The sequence below is a fragment of the Adiantum capillus-veneris genome, chromosome 15 (genome assembly GCF_014529385.1).
Source record: "Adiantum capillus-veneris isolate H3 chromosome 15, ASM1452938v2, whole genome shotgun sequence".
Classification (NCBI taxonomy): domain Eukaryota; kingdom Viridiplantae; phylum Streptophyta; class Polypodiopsida; order Polypodiales; family Pteridaceae; genus Adiantum; species Adiantum capillus-veneris.
In genome coordinates this window covers 124,537,220-124,559,444 of record NC_140945.1, presented here as the reverse complement: position 1 = coordinate 124,559,444, position 22,225 = coordinate 124,537,220, and positions in this window count along the sequence as shown.

The window sequence follows — 22,225 nt, the reverse complement described above, 5'->3', positions numbered from 1 at the left end:
TATGGATGACTTATGTGTACATTCTCTTCTGAGAGATGAGCATCTAGAACACCTAAGAAAAGTATTTGAGAAATGTAGGACATATCGCATTTGTCTCAATCCTGAGAAATGTGTGTTTATGGTCCGACAGGGCAGAATTCTGAGACATATTGTCTCACAAAACGGAATATCCACGGATTTAGAGAAGATAAAAGTTATAGTGGATATGCCTAGACCAACAAATGCGAAACAAGTACAGAGCTTTATGGGACATTGCGAATATTATAGACGATTCATTTACATGTACGCTATAATAGGCCAACCACTTTACAGGCTAATAGTGAACTTTGAATGGACAGAGGAGTGTGAGGAATCATACGAGAAATTGAAAGAGGCACTCATTACTGCTCCAGTCTTGAAATCACCAGATTGGGAGAAGATATTCCATGTGCATATAGATGCTTTGGCATATGCAATAGGATGCATTCTGGCTCAGCCAGAAGAAGGAAACATGGATTTTCCTATTTGTTACGCCAGTCGACAGCTCAACAATGCAGAGAAGAATTACACCACAACAGAGCGAGAAGGATTAGGAATGATATATGCTGTGAAGAAATTTCGGCATTATCTTCTAGCCAACAAGTTTGTGTTTTTTACGGATCACCAAGCCTTGCTCTACCTAGTGAATAAACCATGCAATACCGGGAGAATAGTGAGATGGTTCATTATCTTACTGGAATTCGACTTCACGGTAGTAGTAAAGAAAGGAAAAACACATCTTAGAGCTGATCATCTTTCGCGATTGACGAATGGAGAAGACCCTATAGGAGTATATGACGACATGCCAGACGCGTACTTGTTCAACATAGAAATGATACCGAAGTGGTCTCAAAATGTCGTTAGCTTATTAACCTATGGAGGAGAGTTTGATAGAAGAGAATACAACTAGAAACATATTGCTATTCAGCAATCCAAGAATCTTCAATTGGTTGCAGGAAGGTTGTATCAATTGGGAAATGATCATGTTTTAACACTATGCATCAATCCTGAGGAATATAATATATATCTGCGCGAAGCACATGTTCAGGAATGTGCATTTCATTGTTCAAGAAGGAACACATATAGGAATTTGTTACAATTGGGAGTCTATTGGCCAGGAATGAAAGAAAGCGTACATGAATATGTCACTATATGTATTGTATGTTCATCAAAACCGCTAGCAGAGTATTCGACATTATATAAGATAATGATAGCTCCGGAATGGAGTCAGTATATTGTTGAATATCTCACGAATAGAACTTTCCCAGAAGGAACGTCAAAAGCTCGTTAGAAATCTGTAGAGACAGAAGCTAGAGATTACGCTTTAATAGGAGATCAACTCTATAAGAGAGGTAAAGACAACCAGCTTAGGATTTGCGCATCAGAGTCTGAGTATGTGATAATCCTGGAGCAAGCTCATGGAGGAGTAGGTGGAGGCCATTTCTTAGGTGATAAGACAACAAAACTTGTCTTAGCCGCAGGAATATGGTGGCCAACATTACATATGGACGCCGAGGAATACGTTAAACGATGTGATGACTGTCAACGGACCAAAGTACCACTTAAAAGAGATGATATGCCTCTTAGACCAATGATGGGGGCAAGAGCTTTTGCAAAATGGGGGATTGATTATGTCGGACCCATTTCACCTCCTGCATATAAGACTCATGCACAATACATCGTTGTGGCTACAGACTATCTAACAAAGTGGGTCGAAGCAAAGGCAACTCAAAAAGCAGATGCCAGGACCACGGCACAATTTCTATATGAATACGTCTTTGTACGATATGGATTGCCAATAGAAATTGTGAGTGATCGAGGCACACATTTTATAAATGAAGTGATAGAGATCCTTCTAGATAAATTCATGGTAATCCATAGGAAATCAGCCCTGTATCATCCACAAGCAAACGGACAAGCTGAAGCAACAAACAAAACCATATGCACGGTCCTTACGAAGATTGTATCTGAGTCGAGAACAGACTGGGACCAGAAGTTGCATTCAACATTATGGACATATAGGGTAGCATATAAAACATCAATAGGAACGACCCCATATAACATGGTTTTTGGGCTAAATGCTATCTTACCAATAGAATTCTTGATTTCAACCTTAAGGGTGGCTAAGGATCTAAAGTGGACAGGGCACGAGCTTTCTGATAGAATAGATGACCTGGAAAAGCTAGACGAGCTTCGCCTAAAAGCAGTAGCTTCTATCTACGCTCAAAAAAGGCGACAAAAGGAATTTTTTGATAAGCATGTGCGGACTAAAGAGTTTAAGGTTGGGGACTATGTCTTAGTTTACACTCTGAAACAGCATGCTAAGAAGCTTAAAAAGCAAGGGATGGGACCTCTGGTGATTAAAGATCTATCACCAAGTGGAGCCGTCAAGCTTGCTACATTAGACGGAGAAGAAATGCCCAATTGGATTAGTGGATGCAGAGTGAAAAATTATCTTTTGCCGCTAACCCAAGACATGCTTCTCAAAATACATCAAGAAAAGCTGCGTGTCCAAAAAAAGAAAAAGATTGTGGAGGAAGCGCAAGCCGAGGCGAAGGAAAGAATGGAGAAAAGAAGACTACTACGTCAGAAACAGCGCAATGAAGGATCAATACGAATAAACGCAGTCAGTATAACAGAAATGGATAATGACAAAGAAGAACCCATCATTGAATGCAAAGTAGGAACCAACCAAATCAAAGCCAGCGCACTATTGGATTCAGGAGCTCAAACTAACCTACTTTCACTCAGTTTGTACAGACAATTGACAAATGACACTAAATTACAAACTACCAAGGAAGAGTTAAAGAGTTACTCTGAGAATTCAATCAAAACTGTCGGATGCACAGTTTTACATATACAGATTAACCAGTATGTGTATCCTCATATGTTTTACGTGGTTGAAGATCAAGCTACACAACATCCATTATTGCTAGGACAACCATGGCAGAAGCAATACAATGCAATGATTGACTGGAGTTCTAAATCAGTGCTTATCAAATACGAAGGTGAAAGTCAATCAGTTAAGTTCACCAAAGGATCAGAGACAACTCCAAAGGAAGAATCCAAGAACAAAGGTAAACAACAACCAGAGAAAAAGAAGAAGCAATGGCAACCAAAAATTTCTATACAACTGGATTGCTCTTCGACGAGGAACTCTCAACATTGGATAAGGAAGACAAGTAATAATATAACAGCTCAACCTTGGAAAAAAACGGAGTCAAAGTTGGTATGGAGACCAAAAAAGGTTGTGCCAGAGAACACAAAGGTGGAAAACAGAGTCTTCAATACCAGACAACAGAGTGATTCCAGACAATCAAGGACAGTGAAACAGATCTGGATTCCAAAGAAGTTCATGATGGCACAAAGCTATAGCAAGCAAATTTGGATCCCAAGGATTTGTAAACAGGAACTCCCTTCAGTACAATCCACGGAAACTCCTAGGTATTTCAAGGCGAGGAAATCAACACAAAGAACAAAGCAGGTTTGGGTCGCAAAGAGTTTGTGGCAAGCACAAGCGAAGCGGAAGCAGATTTGGATTGTGAAAAATAACAACAAGGTAAAGAAGAATCCATCTACTGATTCTACTACCGAAGTGCCAAAACCAACCCAAAACCCGACCACCAATCCTTCAATCAAACAAAGAGCAGCTTTATTGGAAAGACTGTTGTTTCATCGCTCTACAATTGCATTGGGAACTTATGACCAAAACAACTACAATGCTTCGCCCACAGACACTTCATAGTCGTCCAGGAGGACTCCGACTAGGCGGGAGGGAGGTATATAGGTATACAGGAGCTACAAAGCAGCTACAAGCGACAAAAACAAAGAAAAACAAAAAAATTATATTACAAGGGCAGTGTCTTACATGATTTTGCAATTTTTATGTTTGATTGCGGATATTGATAATATTTATGCCCTTATATACCTTGTTTTGCAACAAGAAGAGATCAAATGATGAATTTGGGTCTCTAGACGTGTAAATATCACTAAATAAGAGTGTTTTTGGAGCTAAAAAGTGGAAAAAGTGGTAATCCAAGTCCAGAAATCACAAATAAGTGTATATTTATATACACAGGGTTACCAGCTATTTATTGTGTATGTTTGGAATTTTTTGGCTTCAATTTGCTATTTTCCTTTAATTTTTATGATTTTCTTGATAAAAGTAAAAGAAAAATAAAAAAGCAGGTGAAACGAGATCAGAAAAAAGAAAAAAATAGATGGTGATGATCCTAATGACAAGGGCAACCCATGGTAAAAATTGAGTACAATTCGGGAAAAGTTGCGGAAAGCCCGAAATGACAGAATTTTGGCAAAGTAGATAGATTTCTCAGAAACAGGTCAAACGGAGTCCAAATTGAGAAATTTCAAATCCTAAAGTGCATTTCACGACGAGATAGGAGCACATGTCAAATTTGGTAACAAGTGATCCGGGAAGTCCGAAGTTAAGTATTTTTCACATCACTTTCAAGCTCATTTCCACTATTACCTTCTTGGAGAGAGCAAAGAGCACACAGGAGCATCCAACCTTCTACAGCCTTCTACGACTGCTACGAGAGCTCAGAGGACACTAGACATGAGAGGTAGACTCGTTGCCATAAGCTTTTGATGCTTATCCTTAACTTTTGTCGCGAAAACTGACCAAAACCAAGAAACAAGAGCAGACGGGGAATGCGGTAGAATGCTAGGTAGTGGCACAACCGCCTAACCAAACCTTGCAAGAACTTATAGGTGGGTTACCCTAGTATAGAAGATGGGTTTCTAACACTCAAAGCTCGAGAAAGAACGACTGGAAAAACCCTAGGTCAACAGAGCCTGCAAGAGGCAAACAGGAAAAAGTTGTCGAAACGACACAAAACTCCTCAGGAAGCTTAACAACATCGAGGGCAATGCAACCATGGAGTATCTCCAGGTTTGGACCACCAAAAGTGGGTCAAAACAACCGATTCGACGACAGACACACAAAGCGTTATTTTGGCATAACGGCTGAAATTGACGACCGAATGAAATGAAACTTCACAAGCAGCTTCAAATATACATGGATGACTTATGTTTGCAAGCAAAACCCAAAAGAAAGCTGATTCACTTACCGATGGTGAAAAAGACGCTTTCGGGCAACCAAAAGGAGAAAGATGGAGAACGGGGAGCCAAAGTCAAGTTCAACCAAATAGATGGCTTCACAACATATCCAATGAGCTGGAAATGCAACTCTCGAGAAGAAAAGTTGAAGAAATTCAACTCCAAGGCAAAAAGACGACTTCGGAGACTAAAATGCCTATAAGGGGGCTTTTTAGCTAAACTGATGACTTTTTAAGTTGAAAACTAGTTAGCAGGGCTTAGGGCACTAGCACAAAGCATTCTTTGCACAAAAAGACCAACATTTCAAGAAAAGACATCATATGCGTATGATGTCTCAAAGCATGAATTTCACATCCATTTCAACATTTGAGTGCATAACCTCATTCCATATGTTAATCACATCCTATGAACCAAGTATCATGAGAATTGGAGTTAGAAAACCCAAGGAAAACCAAAAAGACGCAAAGTAGGCCATATAATCGATTTTTGTTCCTAATTTTGTCAAAATAACTCCAAACTCATTGAAACTTTGTAGGATTGTTGATTAACACATCTACAAGCTATCTGGAACCAAAAAGCACCATTTTGACACAAAAGACATCATACGCGTATGATGTCTATTTGCACTTACAGAGCCAAAACTGCTCATTTGTCATCATACATCCATTATATATATCTAATACATGCTACATATGAAATATGGAACCATTTGGTCAAGAGGATCACCCCATTAGTCCAAACCAAGATTTGAGTAGGGACAGTCCTTCACTAGTACATGGGGAGTCCACAGAACCAATCCCATGCAAAATTGATGAAAAAGACATCATACGCGTATGATGTCTCCAGAGCCATTTTTAACCCAAAATCTATCCAAAATTCATAAATCCACTGAATAAGCCTATCTAAAGCCAAATCCAAGCTTATAGAGAAATTTGATCCAAAAATACACTAAAAGACATCATACGCGTATAATGTCTCACTATGTGATTTTGGCACCTCAGGGCTTCAACCACCAAACAGAAGTGATCTACATGCTATTTGAAAGTGAACCACCAAGTTTTATCCAATTTGGATCATAAAATCCAAATCCCTTTCAAAATTTTGCCAAGAGCTGGAACTGGACTAAACTACCCAAAACTTGACCAAATGGGATCCAAACTCAAATCCAAGCATATGATACTCATGTATACACTATCAGCTACAAGCACAACCAATCTGAATTCATTTTGACACAAAAGACATCATACGCGTATGATGTCTCCAACATGATTTTGAGCCCATTTTGCATATTTTCTCACCTACCTTGCATCCTTAGGCCCTGAATAGCTCATGTTTCAATTTTCAAGTCATTTGAATAGTTAAAAGCTTCATTTCGGCTTTCAGTACTAAAAAGACGCTAACTTTCTGAAATTGGAGTTACAGGATCCATGGATTCCGCCAAGTCATCGGCAACGAAGAGAAAAAGACCGACAATTAAAGATGCTCTTGTAGAAGCGGAACCCTTTGACATTCCAGCAGAAACCCTCAAGCCAACCAAAACTTGGGTGGAGGAAGCAGTATTGGAGAAAGAGGGAATAAAGATCTACCAGGGGACTTTCAGAGATCCTCAAGGGCAAGCGGTGGATGTACCGATGATCCCACAGGAATTGGTAGATTATAGCAGGTCAGAAGACATCAGCAGGTACCTGGAAAGGGCAGACTTGCACAGTTTCTTCACCTCGAGACCATCAGGTGTGGATACAAGAAGAGTGTACGAGTTGGCAACATCCATTCAGAAGGATGGAAAAGCCACATTGACAGCCATGGATGGAGAGAAAGTAGAAGTACAGATCACTCCACAACTCATTGTAGACGCATTGAAGCTGCATAACAAAGGGAGCTCGGTCAGGGAAAGAAGGGAGGCATAGAGGTCTATGGGCCAAAGAAGCAAAATGCAACCTATCGAGATATGGCGGACCCAAGAGCGGCAACCATTTGCCGACTGTACAACCAATTTCTTCATGTTTGCAGTAAAAGACCGCAAAAGTATACGACACCACCCCATGCCATTGCGACCACCATCACATGGGCATTAAAGAGCAATATGCCAAAAGAGGTGAATTACGCTCAACACATCCACGAGCAAGTAATTTCCATGCACAATGAGAAGCCAAAGTACATAGGAGGAGCGGAAATTCTGACAAGAATAGCTTATGAAGCTATTGGAGCTAGAGATCAGTGGCCAAAGGTTCCCTCCCAGAATGAGTGGCTTAGAGAAGCCGACGAGGAGGAAGAACAGCCCGAAGTATCCAAGAGGGCATCCACAAGAGCACGCCGGAAACTAGAAGTAGTTTTAGAACCTGCAGAGGATGTGGACGAGCCGCTTAAGAAGAAAGTAAAGAAGAAGGTTGCTCCCAAGCAAACCAAAAGTCAGAAAGCGGCAAGAATGGAAAGACTAGTGGAGCAATTTAGAGCGGAAAGAGCTCTAAAGGGTGACTTTGAAGAAAAGTGGGTGCCAGACCCCACTAAAGTCGGAACTAGCTCAGCTAGGCCACATATTGATCAATACGATCAATATATTAAAGCTTATGAGGAGTTGAAGGCTATTCTGGAGCAGCAACCTGTCGAGCCATACACTGAAGAGGAGGTACAACAATTAAAAGCTGAGCTGAAAAAAGACGACAAGGGGAAAAGGAAAGTAGATGAGTCTACTAAACCTCAAGAGAAAGATGGGCAACCCGACAAAGGGAAAGCCAAGGAAGCTGAGGACAGATATCCCTCTATGACTGATGTACCAAGCCCTAAGAAGACGGAAAAAATTGTGGAGGAGACCACAGTAGAGGTGGACACAGATGATTTGGAAAATCCAGAGGCCGAGACCAAAGAAAAGAAGATAGATCCAGTTCAGCAAAAGAGAAATGATTATGAGGATCTGGTAGAGATAGGATACACCGAAGAAGAGGCCCTTGAGGCAGTTTATGGGATCACCCTACAAAAACAAGATGAACGGAGAGGAACGGAGGAAAAAACAAAGTGAAGAGAAACTGGACGAACCGAAAGTACTAGAAGAGCCAAAGCCAGTGGAGGTGGTGGCAGAAAGAGCTTTAGAGTTGACAGATGATGATGAAAAAGACATGCACATGGTGCATGAACTGCTCAGCAAGATAAAAGAAAGGTCCAAGGCAAAGGAAGTAGGGATTGAGACAACCAAACAAAGGGAAGCGGAGTTGCAGAGAAAATTAGAGAATGCTATGACTGAATCTGAAAGTCGTAAAGCATCACTCTATGACGTGGAAAACGAGAGAGACGGCTTGATACTCCAGCTAGCCGAGGCTTCAAGAGAAGTAACAGGTGCACAGGAAGCAAGGGAGCGAATAGAGGATGAGTTGGAGGCGGCCAAGGATGAGCTCATTGAGCTACGGGAAAGAGTCGAGCTCCAAGAAAGAACAATCACTAGACTCAGGACTACCCCTAGAGCTAGCAGAGCAGGAACCGAACAAGAGGGAGTTATCATACCATCTTTGGAAGACCAGGTCCGAAGCTTACAAAGAGAGCTGAGATTAGAGCAAGTGCAAAGGTTGCACATTGCGGAGGGATCATTGGCCGCAGAGGAGAGGCTCACATTAGAAAATCAAACACTACGAACAGAGAATGAGGCCCTCCGCAAACAGCTCCAAGATCTACAAGAGCAACAAAGAAGAGAGACACAGACACCACAAGAAGAATCAGGTGGAACAACCATAGAGCTACCAGAAACTGGAGAGGCAACCACAATTGAAGATCCAGCCCCAGCTCAAGAGGTGGCCTCGACTTCAAGAATCTCTGAAGAAGAAGAACAAAGGCTCCATGACCAAATAGAAAAGTCAGCAGAGGAGAGTGCCAAGGCGGAAATGGAATGGGAGAGGAGACTCCTAATCTCCATTAGACTTCAGGGACTAGACACAAAAGTGCTCCATGAACAGTGGATGCAACCCAGCCTGCCTTTCCCTTTGATGAAATTTGAAGTGCTAAAGACGAAAAAGAGAATAGAGGAGGAGCAGTATGTCGCTCTTTACGAAGGCGACATCACAAAGGAGGAACAATCAAAGCAGATAGTAGATTCACAACCTAGATGGAGGAAAGGTTGGCTGAACAAATACCCAGCCTACCTCATCTACTTGGTGGAGGCACCAAAGGAGATTCGGGAGGATGCAACCTTCTGCCCGGTGCCAAGAGTCAGAAACTGGAAAGAGCATGGCAGGATTGCAGAAAAGAAGCCAAATTGGCTTAATTATCCCAGGATGCCAGGACCAAAGGCAGGAGAGAGAATAGGTAAAGCCTACATGGTGAAAACCCTAACGGGCACCATCAAGCTCTTTACTGGCTCTCCTGACCTTTCGTGTCAGATCTCAAGAAAATCTGCAGAACTCTCTTAGCTTGCATTAAAGTGTTCGCGCCAGATAAAGCCACGACCTCGAGTCTACTATCGACGGCCGACACAGTGACTGATATGATGTACGATCTTTCATTGCAGCCTTCTCCAAAAGTGTTACACCTCCTATACCAAAGGATTATGTTTTTGCCTAGCTTCCACATGCAAACATTCAAAAAAGCTTTCTACACCGGCTTTTTCACCCACGAAAGCAAAATATTCGGCCCAACCTTGACCATTGGCAACCTACGATACGAATCACATTTGCAGATGCTCAAGATGAGAGGACTTTATTGACCAAGCATAAAAGTCATGTCAGGGACGACATGAACGCGGAGGGGGGGAGTGTTGAGCCAACAGAGGATCACACCCACATTTTTGCTCACACTCATCATTTTGTAACCATTGATTGTAATAAATGTCTTTCCGACATTAATTTTGATTTGAGCCATTCATTAAGTAACGGGACTCAATTGAGTTTCCAGCTTGTAATCCCGAAGTAATTTCACTTGCTGATGTAATTAGTTAGAGATGTTCTCACCTCCAAGGCTGAGGTATATAAGCCAAAGTTTTTGTAACCTAAAGGATTCAGATTATTAATCAAAGTGGGTTTTTGAGCGCCGTGACTGTGTCTGAGAGAGAGTGAGTGAGAGAGAGTCTTATCTACTTGCTACGCGAGCTACGGAGCCGCCATTGGAGAAGCGACATCGCCATTGTGTTAGCAACGGCAAGAGCTACGCACAGATACCAAGAGTGCGCGCTATCGGCTTCTATGTGTGGTAAGTTCCTACGAGCTTCGGTGTGAGTTTTCTTCCAACTCGTGTGTCGGAATGGAGCGTGCAGCATATCTATAGAACCACAACGAGTAGAGCTACACATTAGTACCGTCGAGGTCAAGTTTCGATCATCTGTATTTTTCGGCCTATCTTCATACGCGTTTACCGCACGGAGTGGTTATAGGTTGATTTTGCAGTTCAAGTCTTTAGGGTGTTGTTCTTACCTAGTGTATAGACTTCCCCTTGAGTTTGAGATCGATTCAATGATTCTAGATCTTGTTTCGTATAGCATTCGTTCGTAGTATGGATTTCAGTCACTTGCGTATTTTAGAACTTAGATTTGATTTCCTTAGTAGTGATTGTCATTAGAAGGTCGAGTAGGTGATTTGACACCCACCTAGTTGTTTCCATGCGCCTGCGGGTCAAGCTCCGTCCTCGTCTGACAAATTCTGTTGTTGGTTGAGTTCTCACTATTTAGCTTCCGCTAGCGGCGTAACCGCCTTAACAGAGAGTGTAAACCAAGGTGTAGTATGACCGTTAGAGCCGATCCTTGAAGAAGGCATCTCCGATACTTCTTCAGAGAGATCTTACGAGTATTTCACGGAACACCTGGGACGTTTAAAACTAAACAGAAGAGAAAACATGGCAGCAGGACCATCAGACCCTTCGACCACAATGAAGCTATTGTTCATCAAGTATCAATATGACAACAAGTAAGGTGCCAAGATATACAAAGATGGTATGGACCGCTATTGTGTGAAAATAGAAGATAGACCAAGTGAGTTCAGGGACTTAGTGCCTGTGAGCTAGAGGAGATAGATACCTAGATGACGAGGGTATCATGTACTTGGTAGTCCTGAATCCTAACATTGTAGACAAGTGGGGATTGATGGGCACGAAAGCCAAAATAGATGAGGAACATGAGTAGAAGGCACCAACAATGAGCTTCCCTAATGGGAGGTTAAGGCGAGAAAACAAAACTTTGAGAGTCAACACGGATAATGTCTACTTGGGGTTATACAAGTAAAATAATGGAGAGCAAATCTCTATCATAGATGCGAGGAACCCTACGTTGGAGAGATGATTGAGCGGAAAAGACTTTATGTCTTCACCTACACCGAGGGAGCAAAAACGAAAATCGCTGCATATGACAAGTATGGTAGACGATACGCAACAATCGATAAAAAGGAGTTGGAAGGATATATGTACTTTGGGGGACCACTCCCACCAATATTATGTCACTCCAAGCCCACTAAGACCAGCACCTACAAATGTCGTGCCAGACCCTATGGCAACAGGTGGAGAGAGGACTCATGTAGCTGATTCTTTCAGTCGACCTCAGCATTCTATGCCAAGCCCCATGGGAACGTTACATTCCAGAGAATCAATGGCTACGAATCGAGGTAGTGCAGTTCCTATCTCTACACATACAACAGTAGGTCCGACATTTACAGCCACACCATCACATTTGCCTCCTAGTAGTAGATTCGAGGCAGGGGAGCCAACAAGAGCAACCTACGACATCCATGATGCACGAGAACGATTAAGTCAAGACACGGGAGCAATGAGACTGGTTGCAGACCATAGACGGATTAGGCCATCCCAAGTAGCGAAGTGCATGCCGAAGAAGTATAGCGGATCAGGGGATCCATATGCCCATGTATCGCTCTTCAAGAAAATCTTAAGAGCAGAGCAGATCACTGATTTCCATACTCAATACGAGGGATTCGGGCTGACCTTGGAAGAGACGGCCTTAACATGGTTTCAACCTTTGAACCCTGAAACTTGTCCGAATATTGAACATGTATTGCGAGAGTCCGCGGAAGAATTCTCAAAACGGGGTATAAAGCATAATACAGTATCACAGATATATGCTTTTAAACAAAGGGAGAACAAAAAAGTGAAGGAAGCATCCTTGAGATTTAAGCAATACATTGAGAGGTGCCCGAGGAGAGAATTACCGCAGGACGAGAGATTGTATGTGCTCTTCATTGAAGGACTTATGAACGAAACCTTGAAAAAGGACCTTCACTGTAGCACATTTGAACAGGTTACAAGGGAAACGTTATATCTTGTTGATAACTGCAAAGCATATGGGGAAGTGTCACAGGATACTGATTCAATAACCAGTGTCTCTTCATCTATTAAGAGCGAATCTTCTACCAAGAAAGATTCTCAGGCTTCCTTGATGTCGACAACTGACCAAATGATAGAGGAGATAATGAAGAGAATGCAGCAACATATGAGATCAAATCCGGTGATGAGACAGTCTCAGACAAGGAAATGTGACATATGTGGGGGGGATCACCCGACGCCGTGGTGCACACAACAGCCAAAAGCCCCAGTTGCGAATGGACGAGTATTGAAATGGTGTGCCATAGAGCAAAAATGGACAAATCATGGCACAGAAGAGTGTTTTTACAACAACAAAAACTATGTGAGGGAAAGGCTGTATGGACCTCCAGCAGGACCACCCCAGCCACCTCCTCCAAGATATCAAGTTGGATCAAATATGAATATGGTAGCAGGAGCAGACAGACCTCAACCTGTGTTGGGTCAACAACCTCCATTACCACAGGAAAATAGAGCCATGATTAGGTATGCTCAACCTTGTGAAGCATCACCGGGAACAAATAGTACACTTCAAGTTTCTTATTATGAGGAACCGAATGAGCTTTACGTAACAGAACCTGAATCACAAATGTACGCAGACGAAGCCTATCAACCGTGGGGAAATAGCTAGGGTATGGCATCACCAACGTATGTAGCACAACCTTCGAGAGATCAATATTTGGTGGACGAAAGAATGCTAATATTCATTGCAAACCAGAACTACAAACCAAGAGGATATACTAATAGGGCAGGACAACCTATGGGACCACCTCCTCAAAATCAACCACCAATTGGACAATGCTATAACTGTGGAGTACGGATCATTGGGAGCGTAGCTGCCCTTTCAAAGGCGAAAGAGTGAAAATTTTTGGGTTTTGTGACGGATGTGGTGTGAATCACATATTGCCAGATTGCCCAAGGAATCCGAACAACAAGGGAAAAGCAACTATAAATATTGTGGGGGTGTTACCAAGTGCAAGCAGTGGATCCGAAACCGATCCCATGATCCAAATCAATGCGATAACCATAGCCCAAGCCAAGGACTTGGAGAAAAACAAGCCATTGGAAGAGAAAGTCGAGTTGCCAATACCCACAGAAAATGAGAGTTTATCTGTGAGAACCCAACGAAAACCCTGGAAGGTGAAACGAGACAGAATGAAAACAAGAAGGTTGAAAATCCAAATTGCCATGCAAAACGAATTACATGAAACGAAATAGCAACTGAAACAAGAGAGAGATAGTAAAGCTGCTGAGGATAACAACAAGCCGAGGAAAGCATCCTCAGGAGGATCAGTCTTGGTTGAGAAAGTGCTAGAGCCTTTAGATGCTCTATTACAAGCGTACAAAGCAAGGCTAAAAACAAACCAAACCTTAGAGCAGAGATGGTTGACTTATCCTCAACCAGAAGTGGAAACGAAGCGTTTGGAAATGTGTAAACACCTCATTGAAACAGCCTAGGCAATGATGGAACCTAAGGCGGTTAGAACCCCAGAACAAGAAGTGCCAATCCACGAAGAGCGAGAAAAACTAAAAATCGATGAACCAGAACAAGTAAACGGACCCAAGCCTGAAACGATATTGTCATTGGATCACCGAGTGGTGCCGAACACCATTGATGACGCTAAGTCAATGACTATAATGCCAATTCCAGAAGTTGAAGAACCATGGCCACAACACTTATGGGAAACCATTAGAAATAGAAAGAACGGAAGCGCGACGTTACAGTCTGCTCCAATCCCAGAGATTAACTTGGACAACGAATTTTATCCAGGAGATATACAATCGCTGTATGGAGATGCAGGAACGGAGGTTTCAATGGAAAGCAAATATCAATCCTTGAAAACCCTGCCTTCATTTATAGGTAAACACAAGGCACAATCGGAGATAAGGTTAGTTCCATCCTAGATGAGAACTATTCCACAAATGATTGACTCAAAAAGTCTTCAAGAGATGCTGTCGACACCTATAACATGCACAATCACACTGTCAGAACTCATGAGAGTCAGACCACACTTATGGAAAGACATGGGGAAACATTTGGAGAACAAAGGAGTAAAGATTCCTCTTTAGACAAACCCTACGGAAGAAGAAAACAAACGGGAAGGTCAACCCAAAGCCCAACCAATGCCCATAAACAAGGTCGGAGATTACTGTGAAGGTGAGGAAGGTAATACAATCTTACCTGTCAAGTATCGGGATATAAAGACCATAGCTATCATAGACAGTGGAGCGGGAGTGGCGATTGCTACAAAGCAAATCTGGGAGAAATGGGGCCGTCCAGCTCTCAGAAAGACGAGAATGAAACTGCAACTCGCAGATGGGTATGTAGAGAGACCATTGGGAATCCTGGACCAAATAGTTGTAAGTTCGTGTGGAATTAACTATGAGCACACCTTTGCTGTGGTGGATTTCGGGAAAACGAACAACTTCGACATTATTTTGGGGCGACCTTTTATGCGTCAACTCAAAATGATACAAGATTGGGGGTACGACCAAATTTACCTAAGGCACGAAGAGCTAATAACGAAAATCAACATGAAGGATCACAGCTATAGAGACATTGCAAAAACACCAGTGCAAGAATTTAATTCAACCACAGTAAATGAAAAAAATACTTGCATGGATACAAATGAAAGCACATGTCTGGATGTGTGGAGCATCTGATTGTGGAGACATAATCAAAGAGGAATGCATATTGGAAAGATCCGTAGAAGACTAGGCTTATCTCCCAGAACCTTTTCCTGAACATTTATTTGAGCCATTTGGGTGGACTCAAATATTGTCAACCTTGGATGTATGTGTTAACGAATGCACGCCTACAAAATTTTGTGACGATGAAGGATACGACCTAGTAACGTTGCAAATGTCTAGCTTCATCCTTGAGTCAGGATCAGAGAGTGAGGAACAAGAAGAACCACCACGTGAGACTGAGTGTAAAAGAATAATTGATGAGATATCTGTAGTGAACGATAGGAATCCAACAGAGGAGAAATTCACAGATTCACTAAGCGGTGACCTTCCATCACTGGGTGATGAAATCCAAATGATAGATGCTGATGACAAAAGATCAAGTGGATCAGAGACAAATAGAAAATACAGGTCAAGACAGGACAGGTTTTACGAGTTTCCTAACCAAAAAACACAAAACTATGTAGCAGTAGGAGTTTCAAGATGCTCATACAAAGTTGCCAACAAGCCTTTGATGTAGGCAGCATTTCGAAAAGCAGGCCTTGATGGCGTTTTGAGATACTAGTGAAATGCAGCCCTACCTACAATGCCTTGAGCATGTTGAAATGCTGCCTTTGCCACAACGTTTTGATATACTGTAGAGGCATTGACTGGGTTTGCAACATCACCACCAACCTCTTGTTGCATTGCCTTTTGATATGCACGCCTTGGGAGCCTGTCGATGCCTTGCTGCCTTGCCTTGCTAGCGCCAATAGCACCACGCCTGTGGCTTTGATACCAAATGTTATGGCACATGCTATATTATTGAGTAAAGACTTTTACATATAAGGCATACTTGCCATGCAAAAAAACTCAACTCTAACTGAGGCTAACCTGCATGCTATAGAGGACAGTGCCCACGGGCTTGTCAGCACTATGCGTGATTGTTGGACTATGTGTCACTCCACCATGATTAGGTTACTAGACTTCGACTCTTATGCTCATCTCATTCAACATGAGCAGCACGACTTAGATATGCTCAACTCTTCCAGCTTGAGCGTAAGCCTAATAACTACGATTCTTAGCACATAGATTATTACGTCTTGAAGCTTTTGGACTAATGTTGTGCTCATTTTGTGGCTCGATAGCCTGACTTTGACAATGCCAAAGAGTGTTTTTTTGCACCCTTGGCGACTTGAATTTTTAGATTCTTGTGCTTACTACAACATTTCTTATGGGAAAAGTAAGCTTGAATCCTCAAAGAGCGGATTATTGAAGGACCAAGTTGGCAATAAAGGTTAGCTTTTGGTGTTTGACACACACTTGAGACCCATCTAGGTCACAGAGCGCACAACGATGCCCCCACAATGTGCAACAAAAAGAAGACACATGCAAACCTCGCCTTGTGGAAATTGTAGCGGATTCTTCACAAAAACTCGTCGTTTTTTTGAAGGCTTTTGTTCACTTTGAAGCTTACTCCTTGAGGATTTTTTTTTTGGAGGAAAACTTGCCTTTCTCTAAGAATTGAAAAGGAAGGGTGAAACTACTTCTTTAAAATTTGTAGCTTTCTTTTCCTTCTAGCTTTTCTTGTCAACTCAAGTATGCTATCTTTCCTTGTTATACACAACAAGGATCAATAGCTTGGATAGTTAAGTGTTGGCCTCTTATCCCCATGGGCTGGGTTCAACCCTCCTTCATGCAAGGGTTTAGAGGGCCTTCATATGCACGCAATCAACGGTGCCATCGAAGCCTCGGTGTCGTAGAGTTGCCAGTCAAGTTTGCCTTGGTTGTCCGCCTTCATTGCCCGTTGTGGAGGACGTAGGTGGGGTAGTTATCCACTGATTGTCTCCTCATGCTGCGCATCTCTCTCTTGGTCGGCCGCTCTTGCTATTTGCTCATGTTGGCATCCTATTGGCCCCTACAAAGCTTAGCCAATGTCGATTAAGAAGCATAAGTGATAGCCTTGTGACATGTGTCCTCCTTTTGTGAGAGCTTTAGGTATTTAAGTAATGCAATTAAACTCTCATTGGACCTCTTAGTCTTATGGCCAATCGAAATCAGGCAAGCCATTGGGCTACTGAATCGTCATTGGACCCCTTGGGAGATTGCTGTCCAGTAGTCTTCTAGAGAGCTTAATTTCTATTGGTTCTTTTATCAAGTGTTTTTGAATTAAACTAAATGTACTCTAGCCTAATTCTCATTGGTCCACCTCTACGGCCATCCGATAGGATTTGAATGCACCTTGGGGGCAGCTGGGCTAGGAAGCTGACATGTGTCCATTATGCCCTTTGTGTAAAGGGAGCTTGGAAGAGTGTGTGTGTGTTTCTCTCTCATCCCCTATAAATATGGCTCGCCCCCTCCTCTTAGGGATGTGGGAAGACTTTTGAGTCTTCCGACAAGCATCCAACTTTTCCCTAAGGCTTGATCATTGAGTATTTGATTTAATTTTGGAACCTTAGCATTTAGGAAGTCTTAATGGGCTGAACCTTAGGATCTTTGAAGCCCATTGATGCACATTGCTCTTTTGCAGATGGCCCCCCCTTTGGATCCCTATTTTCCCTCCTTTGGATGCCTACTCTGACCGGTCTGCCAGCCTAACCAATATTCTAGCTTTTTTTCCCTTGGTACTTCCCCATATTAAATGATCAGTTTAACATGAGAAAATCATTTAGGAGAATTAGATATTAGTTATTATGACATTTCCTCTCTCTTGAATTCATTGTTGTCCTCAACTATGAGATAGAGAAGATAAAGCCTAGTTATTAGTCCGTTTGCTAGCGGGTAGAGAATCCCTATTTTACCCTACAACATCATTCCAGAATGGATGACTAGTCCATTTGGTGCTTGAGAGTGTTAGTTGCCACAAACATCTCTGTAGGTTAGTCCGTATCAATCTTCCATAGTAGAGTGACAAGCTCTACTTGGTGTTTGGGAGATGTCGTCTCCGCAAACATGATCCTAAGCATGCATACTCATTAACATGTGTGCACTATAAAGAAAGAGAGAGTCTTATAAGACAAAAACTTTGTTCATTTAAACATTTTTACATTTTCTTCCTCTAGGGAAGCATTGTAAGCATTGACAAGGTTTAGGTTATCCTTTAATTGTATGCCTTGCATCCATCTAGCATCTTCAAAAAGATAGTTCTTAAACTTAATAAGATACCGTCGGATAATCTTACTGCCTCTCAATACCTTGTCTTTATGTCGGAGAATGGACTCGGGCTGGAACACCTCTTCTTGGTCCTCGATCTCCGGTGGGTCTTCAACCCGTCTTCAATAGTTGGTTCTTGAGGTGGCTCTCCTTTGTAAAGCTTTAGTAGGCTCACATGGAAAGCATTGTGTATGAGCCAATGATTGTGCAACTTGAGTTGATAGGCCATCTCATTGATAGGTCTAAGAATCTGGAAGGGACCATAGTACCTTTTTGCTAATTTAGAATAGTACTTTTGGTGTCTTGTAGGATTCTTGCCTGCTGTGTGCCTTAATCGAGCCTTGGGAAATTTAAGTAAGACCCAATCATTTTGTTTAAAGGCTTGAGCTCTTCTGTGCTTATCAGTAGCAGCAGCCTTTTGCCTTTGCTGTGCGATAGAGATAGCATCCTTAATTTTTTGCAAAGATTCTTGTGGGTCTCGGCTATACTCATCTGTAGTGAAGATCTTCCCGTGTACCTTAAGTAGTAGGGGACTTTTAGATCTTCCCTCAATTACCTCAAAAGGTGCTTTTTCGGTGGAGGTATGTATAGTGTTATTATAGGCATACTCCACTAACGGTAAGTACTTCTCCCATTGGGACCTTTGATCTACTTCCGTTACATAGGCTTTTAGTAGATCAAGAATTGTTAGGTTAGATATTTCAATTTGGCCATCCGTTTGCGGGTGATAGGCCAAAGAGAAGTTTAGCCTTGTCCCTAAATTCTCAAAGAGACCCTTCCAGAAATTACTGGTTATTCTAGGATCTCTATCCAACACTATGAACATTGGCAAGCCATGGTACTTGAAGATTTGTGATATGAAGAGGGTTGCCATTTGATGGGCTTTGATAGTCTTTTTGATAGGTATAAAATGAGCTTGTTTGCTGAACTTGTCCACTATCGTCCATATTCCCATATTCCCATGGATAGACTTAGGCAATCCAAAGATGAAATCCATGGATATGCTCTCCCATGGTGAATTAGGGATTGGCAAAGGTTGAAGCAATCAAGGTTGCTTCCCTCTATCAAACTTCCTCTTTTGGCATACCACACATTTAGAAACATACTCTTGTATGTTTGCTTTCATGGCAGGCCAATAAATATATGTTTCTATCCCTTTTAGGGTAGAATGAATCCCTTTATGTGCCGCATAAGGAGGAGCATGAAATTCATACATTAATTTCTCACGTAGTGAGTTAGTAACACATAGTCTATTGCCATAGAGAAGACAACCATCTTGTAAGGTAAATGGTTCTTCTTTCTTCCCTAGTGCAAGGGCTAAAATCACATCTCTAAAATCGAGATCAATAGCGTACTCATCTATCATAGAAGATAGATCATTGTGAGTTGCTATGGAAACCACATTCACTCTCAGCCATCTTGAGAGTGCATCGGCTACATGATTATGCTTGCCAACAATATGAGCAATATGAAAATGAAATTGCGAAAGGAAATTTACCCACCTCATTTGTTTGTCGGAGATCTTGGTCTGTGTCTTGAAGTACTTAAGGCTTTGGTGATCCGTCCGCAGAATGAAAGGAGTCCCCAATAAATAGTGCTTCCACAAGTCTAAGGCAAGTAGAACTGTGAGGAGTTCCTTTTCATATATACCTAGAGCTTGCTCAACAAGGTCGAGCCTTTGACTTTTGTACGCTATGGCATGCCCTTCTCTGAGTAAAACAGCTCCAAGGCAATCACCACAAGCGTCCCATTGGACCTCAAATAGTTTTGAGAGATCCGCCGGTGTAAGCAAAGGTTGAGAGATAAACTTTTCTTTAAGCTTTTCAAAAGCAATGTTCTCCTTGGCAGACCATGTATACCTAGCGTTTTTCTTTGTTAGGTCATATAATGGTCCCACAATTTGTGAGAACTTTTCTATGAAGCGTCTATAGTATGCACACATACCTATAAACCTTCTTAGTTTACGTAGATTCCTTGGATTAGGCCATCCTTTTATTACCTCTAATTTTGATGGATCCATTTGGATGCCATCTTGAGAGATAATGTGACCTAAATACTGAATCTCTTATAAGAAAAACTCACTTTTCTCTCGATTAATATAAAGTTTATTCTCTTGTAAGATTTGAAATATTACCTGGAGGTGTTGCTTGTGTTTGTCTAGTGAATTAGAGTAGATGATTATATCATCAAAGAACGCTTCAGTAAAGGTTTAGTGAGGCCTAAATAGCTTCTCCATCAAGCGGTTAAATGTGGCTGGTGCATCGGTCAAGCCAAAAGGCATGACAATGTATTCGTAAAGACCAAATAGAGTGCAAAATGCGATCTTTACAATGTCTTGATCAACTATCCTTATTTGATGGTAGCCACTTTTTAGGTCAATCCTACTGAAGTAGGTCGACCCTTGTAGCTTATCAAATAGGTCTTCTACCCATGGAACGGGAAACCTATTCTTGATAGTGATCCTATTTAGTGCTTTATAGTTGATACACATACGATATGTGCGTCTTTCTTTTGCACTTATAACACGGGTGAACAATATGGAGATGAGCTAGGCCTAACCATGCCCTTCTCCAACTAACTCATGCACTTGCCGCATAATCTCCTCTTGTTGAGCTTGGGAAACTCTATAAAGAGGTTTATTTGGCGGTGAACTTCTTGGAAGAAGTTCAATTGCATGGTCATCATTGCCTTGTTTAGGAGGTAGTTCACAAGGGATGTCGTCAATAAAAACATCTTGAAATCCCTTGAGAAAATTGGATAACTATAATTCCTTGTACCGCGGAATCATCTCGCTAACCGCAAGGCACAAAAGATATTCTTCCAGTAATTCTTCTCTTTAAATGATTCTTCAAACATGATCAACCAACTCTTGATAATCAATAACAACTTATCAAACAATAACAATTTATCAAGCAATAACAATTTGTCAAACAGTTCTTTCACTAATCTATGAAAACATATGCTTGTTACTTATGATAGAAACACGTTTCTTGGATGGTTTAAGGAAATCCCTATGCTTAGCTTCCCTGGTCAACATGAATAACAATGCACAATTATATATTTGTCTTACCAGATTAGCGACATGTTCGATTACCTTCCTTGTTTGCGATTGGACGATTTCACCTTCTTTCAAAGTCAATACCTTCGCTTGAGTTATGATTGGAGTAGATGATACCTTGTTTTACACCTTCCTTGGAGGTGGAACGACATGAGCATCCTTCGAGCTTCGAGTCACTTGTTTTGGGGCCATCGTATCGAGGTAGAGAAAAGGGAAAGAGAGAAAGAGAACTCAAGAATCCGAAGGGCGACACGACGATGGTAGAGATGGAGATTGGTTGAGGGTGAGAGGTTGAGAGAGAGAGGGTAACTCCAGCGTTATGGCAAGAGAGCTTCTGCTTCTAAGAACTTCTATATGTGTGTTTGAAAGTGAGGAAAGAGGGCCTTTATATAGGCTCTCAAGAGCCAAAAGCACAAGCTAAGAATAGCAAAAAACACAAAGATAAGTTCGCGTACGTTCGCGGCTCTATTTTTTTTTGGGTCACTTATCCGGATGCGCGATTTTGAGTCTCTAAGTTTATGCGAAGCTTGACTTCCAAGAAAAGAGACTCTCACTTCTCTAAAAATACTCCCTCTTTCCTAAAAATACTTCTTCTACTCTTCTCTTTTAAAAATACTCCTCCTTTTCTAAAAATACTCCTTCTACTCTTTCTCTTCTAAAAATACTCCTCCTTTTATAAGGGTCAACTCTTATCTTTAGAAATAGACTTGAGGCTTAAGTTTTCATGTCAACCTATTGTTTCCAAGTGAATAAAGGCCATAATTAATAGTTTCAGAGTCTGATTTTTGATCCAATCATTCCGTTTGAACAAAATTCGAACCTTAAACACGTTTGTAAAGTAAATGAAATAATTTTCTATTGAAAAATATTGGGTACATTACACTGGCCAAAGATGACACATGGAAAGTAGTGATTGTTGTGGATTTATTATTGTCAAATTTCTTTGGGAAGCTAAAGCAACACTATTGTATG